Source organism: Nyctereutes procyonoides, unplaced genomic scaffold, assembly GCF_905146905.1.
Source record: "Nyctereutes procyonoides isolate TBG_1078 unplaced genomic scaffold, NYPRO_anot_genome, whole genome shotgun sequence".
Classification (NCBI taxonomy): Eukaryota; Metazoa; Chordata; class Mammalia; order Carnivora; family Canidae; genus Nyctereutes; species Nyctereutes procyonoides.
Genome location: NW_026575048.1, coordinates 39,652,844 through 39,664,073, shown reverse-complemented (window position 1 = coordinate 39,664,073; position 11,230 = coordinate 39,652,844). Strand labels below are relative to the sequence as shown.

The 11,230-nt window shown below is 46.7% G+C and overlaps 1 protein-coding gene across 1 annotated transcript in view; it reads left to right on the top strand.

The window, feature by feature from the left end:
- Positions 1-11,230, top strand: part of TCF7L1 (transcription factor 7 like 1) — a 160,775-nt gene that overhangs the window by 68,855 nt on the left and 80,690 nt on the right. The gene's annotated exons all lie outside the window — the stretch shown is intronic.

The following is an 11,230-nucleotide window of genomic DNA, read 5'->3' as shown; positions in this document are numbered from 1 at the left end:
AGAGAGAGACGCAGGGGGAGTGGCAGGCAGAGGGAGAGGGACAAGAAGGCTGTCCACTGAGCAGTGAGCCCGATGTGGAGCTTGATCTCAGGATCGCAGGATCATGACCTGAGCCAAAGGCAGACACTTCACTGACTGAACCACCCAAGCATCAACTATGTTTTTATTTTTTATTTATTTATTTTTTTTCAAATGTGTTTTTAAAAGTTCTCTCTGAGTGATTCTTCTAATGGGCAGCCAGGGTTAGGACCCATCGTTTGGGGTATGCCAGTTAGATGTAAAGATTTCAGGCTTTATTTCCAGAAATGCTGGGCCAGCTCATTTTTCCTTTTCTTTCTTTCTGTTATGGCTTAAAAATTTTATTTATTTATTTATTTAATTGAGATATAATTCACATAATATAAAATTCACTCCTTTATGAAAGCGAACAATTCAGTGGTTTTAGTACACTCACAGAATTGTGCAGTCATCACCACCACTTCGCTCCAGAACATTTTTATCATCCCCAAAAGAAACTCTTACCTGTTAGCATTCCCTCTCTCTCATCTTCTTTCCCCAACTCTGGTGACCACTAATCTACTTTTTGTCTCCGTGGAGTTGCCAATTCTGAACATTTCATATAAATGGAGTCACACAATGCATGCCCTTCTTCTAGCCCTACAACACTGAACCTGCCTTGTTAGTAGCCCTTTTATCCCTGAGACCTTTTATGTTTGTTTGTTTTTTTAATTTTTTTAAATTTTTTTTTAATTTATGATAGTCACACACACACACACACACACACACAGGCAGAGACATAGGCAGAGGGAGAAGCAGGCTCCATGCACCGGGAGCCCGACGTGGGATTCGATCCTGGGTCTCCAGGATCGCGCCCTGAGCCAAAGGCAGGCGCTAAACCACTGCGCCACCCAGGGATCCCTTATGTTTGTTTTTGACCAGACAGGCTTTGCAGTCCTCTTTGGCCCTGTGGGCTGTGTGACCTCAGAATGTGTCATTGGGTTAGTGGTTTTGTGCCAAGTTCAGATTCTGATAGAAGATGGTTAAGGTATTAATGCAAAACCTCTATGAACAATCTTGGTTTTGCTTCCGTTTTAGGGACCAAACAATAATCTCTCTTACTGATTAACGCACTTAATAACTGCCAAGTCCTGGGCTTCTGCATGGGTATTCTTCATAAGTTACTGTTGCATTTAATTTCTGAAAAAGTCAGTTCCAGAGCCTTTAATCCTTCAGCTAGCATGTGGCAGATATTGGATTGAGAGCGGGATTTATGGTAAATCAGACTAGCAAAATCTTGGCCAACTGAGGCCCTTTCATCTCATTAAACTTGTTTTATTTTTTAAAATATTTTATTTATTTATTCATGAGAGACACAGAGAGGCAGAGACCTAGAGAGAGAAGGAGGCTCCATGCAGGGAGCCCAATGTGGGACTGGATCCGGGGACCCCAGGATCACGTTCCGGGCCGAAGGGAGGCGCTAAACCTCTGAGCCACCCAGGGATCCCCTCATTAAACTTGTTTTAAAGGAACTTTATGAGCTGAGAACTGTTCTTGGTGCTGGGGATCCAGAGATAATGCCTCACTTCAAGGAGCTTATAATTCAGTAAGGAGGCCTTAATTTATCTTACACAACATAAAATGGTTGCATGTATTATAATTTTAGTAGGCGAAAATAAACCCAGAACACAATCTGATGTAAGATATTTTGTTCTGGCAGAAAAGAAAACACAGACTTTTAAAGATTTGTCTTCAAGACAATATACATTAAATCAGTCTCCTGACGATAAACAATTGCTCCGCTCTCCAGTCAGTGAGGCCATATGGCGGCAGCCCTGGTGGTGGCTCAGCGGTTTAGCGCCGCCTTCAGCCCAGGGTGTGATCCTGGAGTCCCAGGATTGATTCTGATGTCGGGCTCCCTGCAGGGAGCCTGCTTCTTCCTCTGCCTGTGTCTCTGCCCCTCTCTCTGTGTCTCTCATGAATAAATAAATAAAGTCTTAAAAAAAAAAAAGAAATGCCTCATGGAGTGACAGTGTGAAGGAGCTGCATGGTATTCTATCACCAAAAAAATGCGTTGGCTACGTTGATAACTCATACCAAGGTTTTTCTCAGATATTTAAGAAGCATCCTCACTGATGCAGAAACAAATGGGGATTTCAACCTGTATTTTAAAATTAATTTTAGTACTCTTTTATAATTAGTATGCGAAGAAACATTTCAGGATTGTTTATTCCTTGCTTCTGTAAATCTAGTAAGCAGAGTTGACGCTCCATCATCACTGGTTGATGCAGGTCCAGGTTACCACCTGCCTGCCTGCCTGCCATGTGCATAGCACTTTGGTGATAAGAGGCCAGGTATGGTCTGATTCCTTGTCTCCTCTGCCATTTTCTTCCTCACTCATAGTCACCAAGCTCTTCCCACCTTGGACCTTCCCTTGTGCTTCCCGTTCACCCCATTCTTCCATCTGGATAACCCCCTCTCAGCCTCCATGTCCCTTCCTCTGGAGGACTTCCCTGGCCCCCTAATCTTAAATAGCTCTTACCTTTTTCTTTCTTATAACTCCTACCTATTCTGCTCAAGCACTTGTCTCAAACATACACCCATCTTATCAGGTATTTTGTATATACACATCTGCCACGTATCTGTCTCTCCGAGAGCAAAAACCATGTCTAGTCTCTACTTCCATTTACAGAACATCCATCATGGCATCTAGATCATGGCTGGCAGTTATTAAATGGGTAGGTATCTGGGTGAATGGGTGGCCTGATGGGCAGATTGGCAGGTGGATGGGTTTCTTGCCCAAACAGCCACTTGAGTGCAATGACGAGGCAGGCATTTTCAAGGTACTGGGCATGTAGCAATGAATAAAATGTCAGTTCTCCACTTGCTTACTTTCTGGATGAGGGGAGAGACAGTGAACAAATACACAGTGTGTCAGGTGGTGATAAAGAAAATAAAGCAGAGGGAGGCACATGGAGAGTGAAGGTCAGGATGCCTTGCACGTGAGTGTCAGGAAAGGTCTCACAGAAGTGAGGTGTTTGAGGAGAGACATGAAGGAAGTGAGGGAGTGAGCCATATCTAAATCATTGCAAAAAGCTAAATTCTTACCATTCCATGTTTTCAGAGTGATTTCTAGGTATGTGTTTATCTTGTCACACAAGCGGTTTTAATTTTGCCACAAGTCTGAAGCTGAATACTCCAGTCCAGTGGGGAGGGAGCCTCTGGAATGATAGGAGCTGCCTTTTTTTGTGGAAGAGATAGTTCCAGAAAGGAAAAAAAAAAAAACTGTTTATGGTCTACTTTTTTTTTTTATCTTCAGTTCATTTTTTATTATCTTGAGGAAGTGACGGATCATAAAATTCTGATCCCCCCCCCTTTTTCCCCTTGGGAGTCAATATGAAATTTATTAAGAGCAAGGTTACTTTTCAAAATATTCTGGGCTAAAAAAAAATGTATTCTGGGCTTTGCAGGTCATTGATTTCTTTTTCCTCCACATCTTTTATAGAATTTTACAGTAGTCATTAAATAACAGGGTCAAATATTTCTCTTAATCTAAAAAGCACCCCCTTAAAACAGTGTCTAGTTATGAGAGTTTTCTCCAGGTGGGACAGATGAATGTATGCATCTAATGAAAAAGCAGGTGAGCCAAGCAGGAAAGGCCTGGATTGTGAATAAGGCCGTAAGGCCCTGGGGGTGGTTCGAGAGTCTAATGTAGAGCCTACTGGGGCATGGAAATGCAGGTGGCATCTTCACCTCCCTTTGCTCAAGAGTGTGAACACAGTTACTATGAGGCCACTGGCACTTGTCCTGTTTGAGTATGTGAATGAGACAGGAGGGCCCTGTTGGATGATCTATCTCCCATAGTTTGAGGGTGGAGGCTGCCATTCCAGGAGTTGCTGGTGGGCCTGCTTCTTTTCCTGTGATCTGCCCATTGCTTGTGGTACTAGAAGGATCTACGTGAATATCTGGAGGGGCTTCTTGGATCAGAAGAGGGAGTGGGGGAGATATGGGAAGGATGCTCAGAGGCATCCAACCTGCAGAACCATCAGGACAGTGATTCTCAAAGTATGGTCTCTGGGCCTCTGCTTCAGAATCCTCCTGGGTGCTTGTGGAGATGCACATACCTCCTCACCCCAAGCTGCTGCATTGAAGGAATGTCTCTGACGGCTGACTCAGGAAGTTGGTCTGGGTAATGGGGAGCAACATCTTTGCCTGGAAACTTAGTTCTGCAATTACCGCATTTTCAAGTTATAAGATGACTTCTTCCACAAAATGTGTCCTACATGCACATTCCCAAGGAGTGCAGTTGAGCAGACAGGGAAGTCAGTTAGAAGGTTCATGAATTAGAAAACTGTCTACCTTCGTTGAAGGGATCTGTCTTTGAGATGTGGATATCTCTTGCTAAGAAAAGACAGCATTTGGGTCTCCATATACCTGAGGTCCTGGAGGTTGAAGGGATATGGAAGGGCCTGTCCTAGGTTGTACCCATGGGGACAGGACATAATCTTCACAGGTCATGTTGATTTCACCAGTTCTTCTTGAGTTCCAGCCCTGTATCAGGCCTCATGGGGGACATTCCCCGTGATATGGCCGTTATCGGCTCATAGTGACCTCCACCTTGCCTCCTCCTTACCTCGGGGCCTCCTCTCTCACCTGCCCCTTCCCCACACAATGCTTAGTGTCCCCATCATCATTCTAGCTTCTCCTGGGAACTGTCTGCTCTGCTGGGGAGGCCTTGAGCCTAGCGCAGCTGCAGTTCCTCGCCAGCACCCTAACATTTCTGCTGACAGCAGGGATCTCTAGCAGTGCCTCAGGGTCATTGTCAGGTTGACAAGATGGACTAGAAGTGCAAAGGGCTAGGGAGGGAGAAAGCAGGGCTGCATTGGTACAGTAGGGAAGAAAATAAAGATTAGAAAACAACCACTCTTTGCAGAATGTCTGCCTGGAAAACCCTAGAGGATCAAGGAAAAACCCACCATAAACAATGAGACATAGTCAAGGCAGGAAAAGTTTCTGGTAAGCCATTGAAGAAAGTGTCAGATGACAGTGTGGAGGGCTGACTTCATCCAGGTTGTTCCCGACCCCTATCCATGTCTAGTAGGACCTTTTGTTTCCATGGTGGATGATAAAGGAGCACTACCTTGGGGTCTTATACAATGACATCACTTCTGGAGGGCCTGCCATATACCAGATTAGGTTCTAAACATACAATTCAACAAAAGTAATCCTCACACCAGCCCTGGGAGGCAGGGACTACTAGTGACTACTACCCTCATCTTCCCCATTTTTAGGTAGGGAAACCAAAGTCTGGAAAAGCGAGGAAACTGTGCCAAGGGTCTCATGGCTGAGAAGTCGTAGGATCGAGGATTCTACACAAGGCTTTACCCACAGTACTGCCTCCTGCCACACAGCATGGTGAGTCTGCTCCCAGACTCAGCTTTGTTCCTTCATTTTAAGGACAACCCCTACACATAGTTGGGGTTTGCTAAACATTGCTGAATAAACCTGTATTTCTAGTGCAGTGTTCAGGCTTCAGAGCAGCCAGTATGGCCCTAGGAGCTCAGAGAGTTTAGTTATCTAAGGACCCAAGTGCTTTATTATTTTCTGAGAGCCTTTGAAACCTAAACAGTCCCTTCATTAATTAATTAATTTAGGGATTGATTTCCCTGCCCGGAACCACTGAGTTAGAGCTATCGACAGTTAGTTACAGCTGTTCCATGAACTGGCAGGGGTTGTACAAGGAGCTACCACTAAAGTCTGTGACTTAAGTAAGAGACTAAACCCCTCTGAATGTCACCATCTTCGTTCATTTAAATAGAAGAGGCCAGGTCGATAGTACTGAACTCAACAGGTCATTGTGAGGTTTGAACAAAGCAGTACGTGGAAGGGTCTAGAACAGTGCTGGCACATAGTAGGGTCTTTGCAAAGACTTCCTTTGTAAGTCTCTCCCTGTTCTACCAGGAGGACATGAGGCTGTGAAGGGCTTCACAAAACCTGATGACTCATAGGACTTGCTCCCTGTCTTCCATTAGCTTATAATTTAGGTAGGAAGGGCTGTCTGAAACCACAGACATTTAAGTCCTAATTCCAGGTGTGGAAGGAAAGACCTCACATTACAATGCCTGGTCAGATGCATGATGCACTCTTGAGTGCATGCATGTCCTGTGCCCACTGTCCCAATCTCCTTTCAGATGTGGCTTAGAACTGGAACGCTGATCTTACAAAGTTAAAAAATGTGATGTAAAAATGCAGCACCTCTTGGAAAAAAACAAAAGAGGTATAGGGGTTCTCACAGGTGTAGCGATGCCGGGTGCAAGCTGCTGCATGGTACCAGCCAACAGCATTCCCTCCGATGAGCTGTGCCTACCCCTCCAGCAGAGCCACATTGTCTGGGCTAAAGGCCAGGCTGAGCTCAAACCCTGGCCCCACCACTTAGCAGTGGGCATGACCTTGAGCTGGTTACCTGTCCTGTCTGTACATTCAGGCAGTGATGGTGCCTCCCACCTAGTCTTGTTGTGAGGATTCAATGGGTTAGTCCATGGAAAAGGCATAGGGCCCGCCTCCTTTGGTACACAGATGATTACTATTGTGGCTACTGTTATTTTCATGACTATGCTCTACCTGCCTCTGGGAAGGCTTCCCATGTTTGACCTGTAGTTCTGAGGAAGGAAGGCTCATCGAAGCCTGGGGTCTTGATGGTGTTTTCCAAGGATCTATGGATTGACGAGCCTGACCTGGAAGGGGGAGGAGAGAAGACTGGGCAGGGGGACCTGTAAGAATAAAAGTTGGGAGATGGGAAAGTGTGCGTTACTGAAGTGGTGGCAGATGCATGCACTCTTCTTATGACTGTTGAGTGTTTTCTCGCGTTTCCATGTGAACTGCAATAGGCTTGGGCCTGGGTGCAGGTCAGTATCGTCAGCCCCTGAGGAAGGATGTGCTTGTTCCCAGGCTGGGTATGCCCAGTATTCGAGACTAGAGCACCAACCCACTGAGCAGGCTATGGTCAGGGTCACTGCGGGGTCCAGATGGCGTCATACGGAGGGTCAGAAGACCTGCCTGGGTCAGTTACAGGACTAGGAAGCCTTAGAATCCACCCTCCTCCCCCTCCGGGACTAGAACAAGATACGACTCATTCGCCCTAGCAGAAGAGACTTTGAATGGAGGAGTCCTGGCAGTTGGTGGAGTAGGCAGTGGGGGGAAGGGAGGTGCACAGGCTGAAATGGGGGTGGGTTGGGGGGAAACAAGGCAACCCAAGGGTGGCCCAGAAGAAGAGGAGAACAAAGAGAAGGATGGAAAAATCTCTGAGAGTTCTGTGTGCGGGAGTCAAGAGAGGGCTTGTAGGACTGGATGTGGGGGATGCACTCTAGCTCTTTTTGGACCCTAGCAGCGTCGATAGGAGCCCACTTTGGGCTTCAATATGCTGAATCTGGGAGTAGCCTTTGTCTACCTCAATTTCCAGTTCTGAAATTATCAAACAGTCTTCCTCACAGTCAAATCCCCATAAATCAAGAATATGCTGCGATTTTACCCACTTCTACATCCAAGTGACACCTCCAAAAATATCCTTAGTGAAATCCCATGCCCTGATGTTTTATTTGGAAGGTAGGGTCACAGTATTTATGTGTCAGCCATAAATACTTGGATGAGAGTTTGAATTCCTAAGAGTCTGCCACTTCCGGCTAATAGTATTAGATCCTCGGGAAGTGTCCTATGTCGTAATAGACCAACAGATTTAGAATTTTAAGCAGTCATGGAAACAAACAGGTGCTCGATGCAGCTAAAAATAACTACCCTGGGAAGTGAAATTGGGGCCAGGCCAAGGAGTTGAGGTGAGCGCACTGTGCTTCAGGAGGTGGTCAAGACTGTGGGGAGTAAGGCAAGAAGAGAAGGGTCCTGAGCCCTCAGGGCTGTCTGCCTTTCTCAGAATCTCTTTTCCGTTGTACTGGCTGTTTTCATCCTCTGAACTGAAGCTTCATGCATTCCCCATCCCCACCCCCAAACCTAGCTTTTCTGTCTGAATTTCCCAGTGAAAGGCCCAACCGGACAGGGGCTCCTCTTGTGTGGGGACGGTGAGTGGGTGGCTTCTTTTTGCTCGAGTGCCACCCCTGAGGCTCCCCGGGGGTGCTGAGCAGTGTGAGGGTGTCTGGGGGGGGCGCTTTGCCTCAGCAGCCCGAACCTGGAGAGCACTTGGAGCCCAGACATTCCAGACCATTTAATCCTTCCACTCCCGGGAAGGGCCTCAGCCACATCCTCCATGCCCTGCCGCCCTTCCTGAGGAATGAAAGGTGGTGGCTGTCAGCGTGTAAAGGACGGGAGGGTGACAAGTGGGGTAAACACAGCTTGTTACTACCAGATTCAGTTACTGACGACGGTGCTCAAAGCTCAATGGCCAGGGGCTTGTGCAGCCCTGGAGGACAGGGCGTCTTAGCCACCACCAGCAGGATTCTGGGAGGAGGAGCTAGCTGCAAGTGTCATGGAATATTCTCACACAGCTTATGGAGCAGACAGAACTAGAAATGTTATCGCTGCTTTCATCGGTGGGAATTTTGAATTGGGAACCTTGCTTTGACCCCAAGACTAACCAAAGCTCCACAAAAGACCTGTCTTTACACCAGAGGCACAGTGTGTGATTCTATGGGTTCGAAAACCAGCAAAATTCTATTTGGTGATAAAGCTTAGAACAGTGGCTACAGGGGGCAGAGGAATGTTGACTGGCAGACATGTGAGAGAACCTTGTAAAATGGATCCTAGAAGGTTCCATATCTTCATCTGGTGGTGGTTACATGGGCTTATACATGGAGAAAAATAAATTAAGCTGTATATTTAAGATATGCATACATTACTATATGTACATCTCAATTAAATAAATAAGAATATGAAGAAAAGTATGTGCATAAGAAGGAGGTCCGTGAAGAGAAACACCCTGGTGACGTTTGAATAGTCTAGCTTTTACCACACTTAGAGTTTGCTGTTTCATGGCCCTCGGTTCCTAAAAATCTGGCATGGTTCAGCCCCAAAATTGAAAACACCAGCCACCTATGGAGAAATAAAATAACAACAAGTCCCTTTCCAAATTTGACAGTCAGGAGAATGACTTGGAAACTGCCAGCCCTGCATCCTGAATTAGTCTCTCCATCATCCCACAGTTTATTGAGGCTATTGGGGCATCACGGTCACGCTGACCCAGCTTTAACTTGTGACTCTGCTACTCAGTAGCATTAGGGACTTTCTAGAAAAGTGTTGCCCCCCTCGAAGGTTCCATTTCTCCATCTGTGAACTAAGTGTTCTTCAGCAAAGGAGTAGCTGTAAAGTACTCAGTTCAGTGCTTAGTACTTCACAAAAAACCAGTGACTAGTTAATGCTGCCAGCGCCACTGAATTGTGTGGGACCGGAGGGGACTCCGGGAGCCATGCTGCAAACCTCTGTAGTCGCTCCACCAAACACTTCCCACATGACCCAACTTTTCCTACAGTTGAGACTGCTCCAGGGTGCAGAGGCCCCCTCTGGCTTGGCAGGATTCTCTGGCTGGAGCCTCTGCTGGTTCTCAGAGTAGGAGCGTGGTCGAGTTGGACGACAGTGTACCCACGTCGAAGCAGCTGTGGCGAACATCTGGCTCTGATTATCTGGCTGGGAATGGCTGGGGGTGGGAGCTCCGTGATTTATAGATTGCTCCTCTGGCTGTAAATCCCATCTCTAATTGTGACTTCTCTGTCCCTAATTGTTTGCAGAGAAGAGAGGAGCTCAATGGCTCACAATCCCTGGCAGGGCCAGAGGCTGCTGGGGGGTGAGGTTTGTTGCTAGGACACCACCGTCTTTGTTTTGGTCTCTGCTCAGCAGTGTTTTTAAGGCCCTGTATACATTTCTCTGTATTGTTAATGTAATTTGTTCAGGCAGTGAACAGCCAAGTTCAGCCGAAGGAATCCGATACTCATAACAGAAACACCAGAGGCCAGGTTTTTGTGGTCAAATTAGGGTTTTGAGGCCTAGGAAGAGAATGAAATGTTTGAGCTGGGCCAGGGGGACAATCTCCCTTTCTCCTCTGTGCTAACGCTGGCCTGGGTTCAGCTGCCTTGCGAAGCTTGGCTTGGGGGTACTGAGTCTACGACCACATTCAGGGCTGTTAGGTGGGGAGCAGGGCTGCCTTCTCTGAGAAAAGGAATGCAGATTGTATTCAAACGGGATGAAAGGGAGCTCACAAAGTGTGGGCAAGTTTGGCCCCTCTGTGCCCAGCCTTTTCCTGGCCCTAAGCTCCAGGCACCTTTTATCGTCTCCCACTCCCACCCCTGAATTACTGGACCGGTGGGGAAATAATAGTTGAGATCTGATGAGAAGGTATGTAACTCTGCGAAATGCAATTTGCCCCTTGTTGTTGTCTGTGAGGACCCACCACCCCTCTTGCCATCTGGGAACTTCGCACCCTGCTGTGCTCAGACTTTTCCCAGATAATGGATTCCAAACAATTTCCAGGGAGTGGTTAGCGATGTGAACTCAGTTCATCCTACCCTCTTCATTTTGCCTCAAAACAAAGCAAAGCAAACATTACCAATCCACATTTTCCATGCTTTCTTTTGCTTCTAGAATGTGTACATGTTGAGAAATTAATCAGGCCAACATTACTGACCCCCTTCCTCCCTCCCTCCCTGCCTGCCTGTCTTGGAAGAATGCCTGGTGTGCACGCATCCGTCCATCCATTTAACAATTACTGAACACCTTCTGTGGTTACCAAGTAGAATATGATAGGGTCCTGGCCCTCAGGAGCTTAAAATGCGGAGAACAAACAAGAAAACCAGTCTTTACAATACAGGTGACAAGCGGCCGGCAAAACAGAGTGGAATGTTACCTGGAATACCTGAAAAAGAAATACTCAAGCCTAGAGAAGCGAGGGGAGGTCCTGGTGAGGAGGTATTCAGAGCCATGCTTTGTAAGAGAACACCAAGCACTGGCTTTCATAGCAGCCTGGGGCCCACTAGCCTTCCTTCCCTCTGCCCAGTGGCTGGAAGCTCCCTGGGGAGGGGAGAGAGATGTCTTTTTCATGACCCCATTGTCCCTAGAATGCTGGTGATTCACCACAAGTTTTCAGAGGCTAACTATCTTCCATTCATAAGGTGAATTGCTTGTGTGTTGAGCATGACTCATGGTGTAGACACCTCCTGCCATTATTGTGTCTAGATATTAACTTCTTCAACTTAGAGCATGCTTCTGCATTATGGGCATTTTCACTCAGCCTACATGT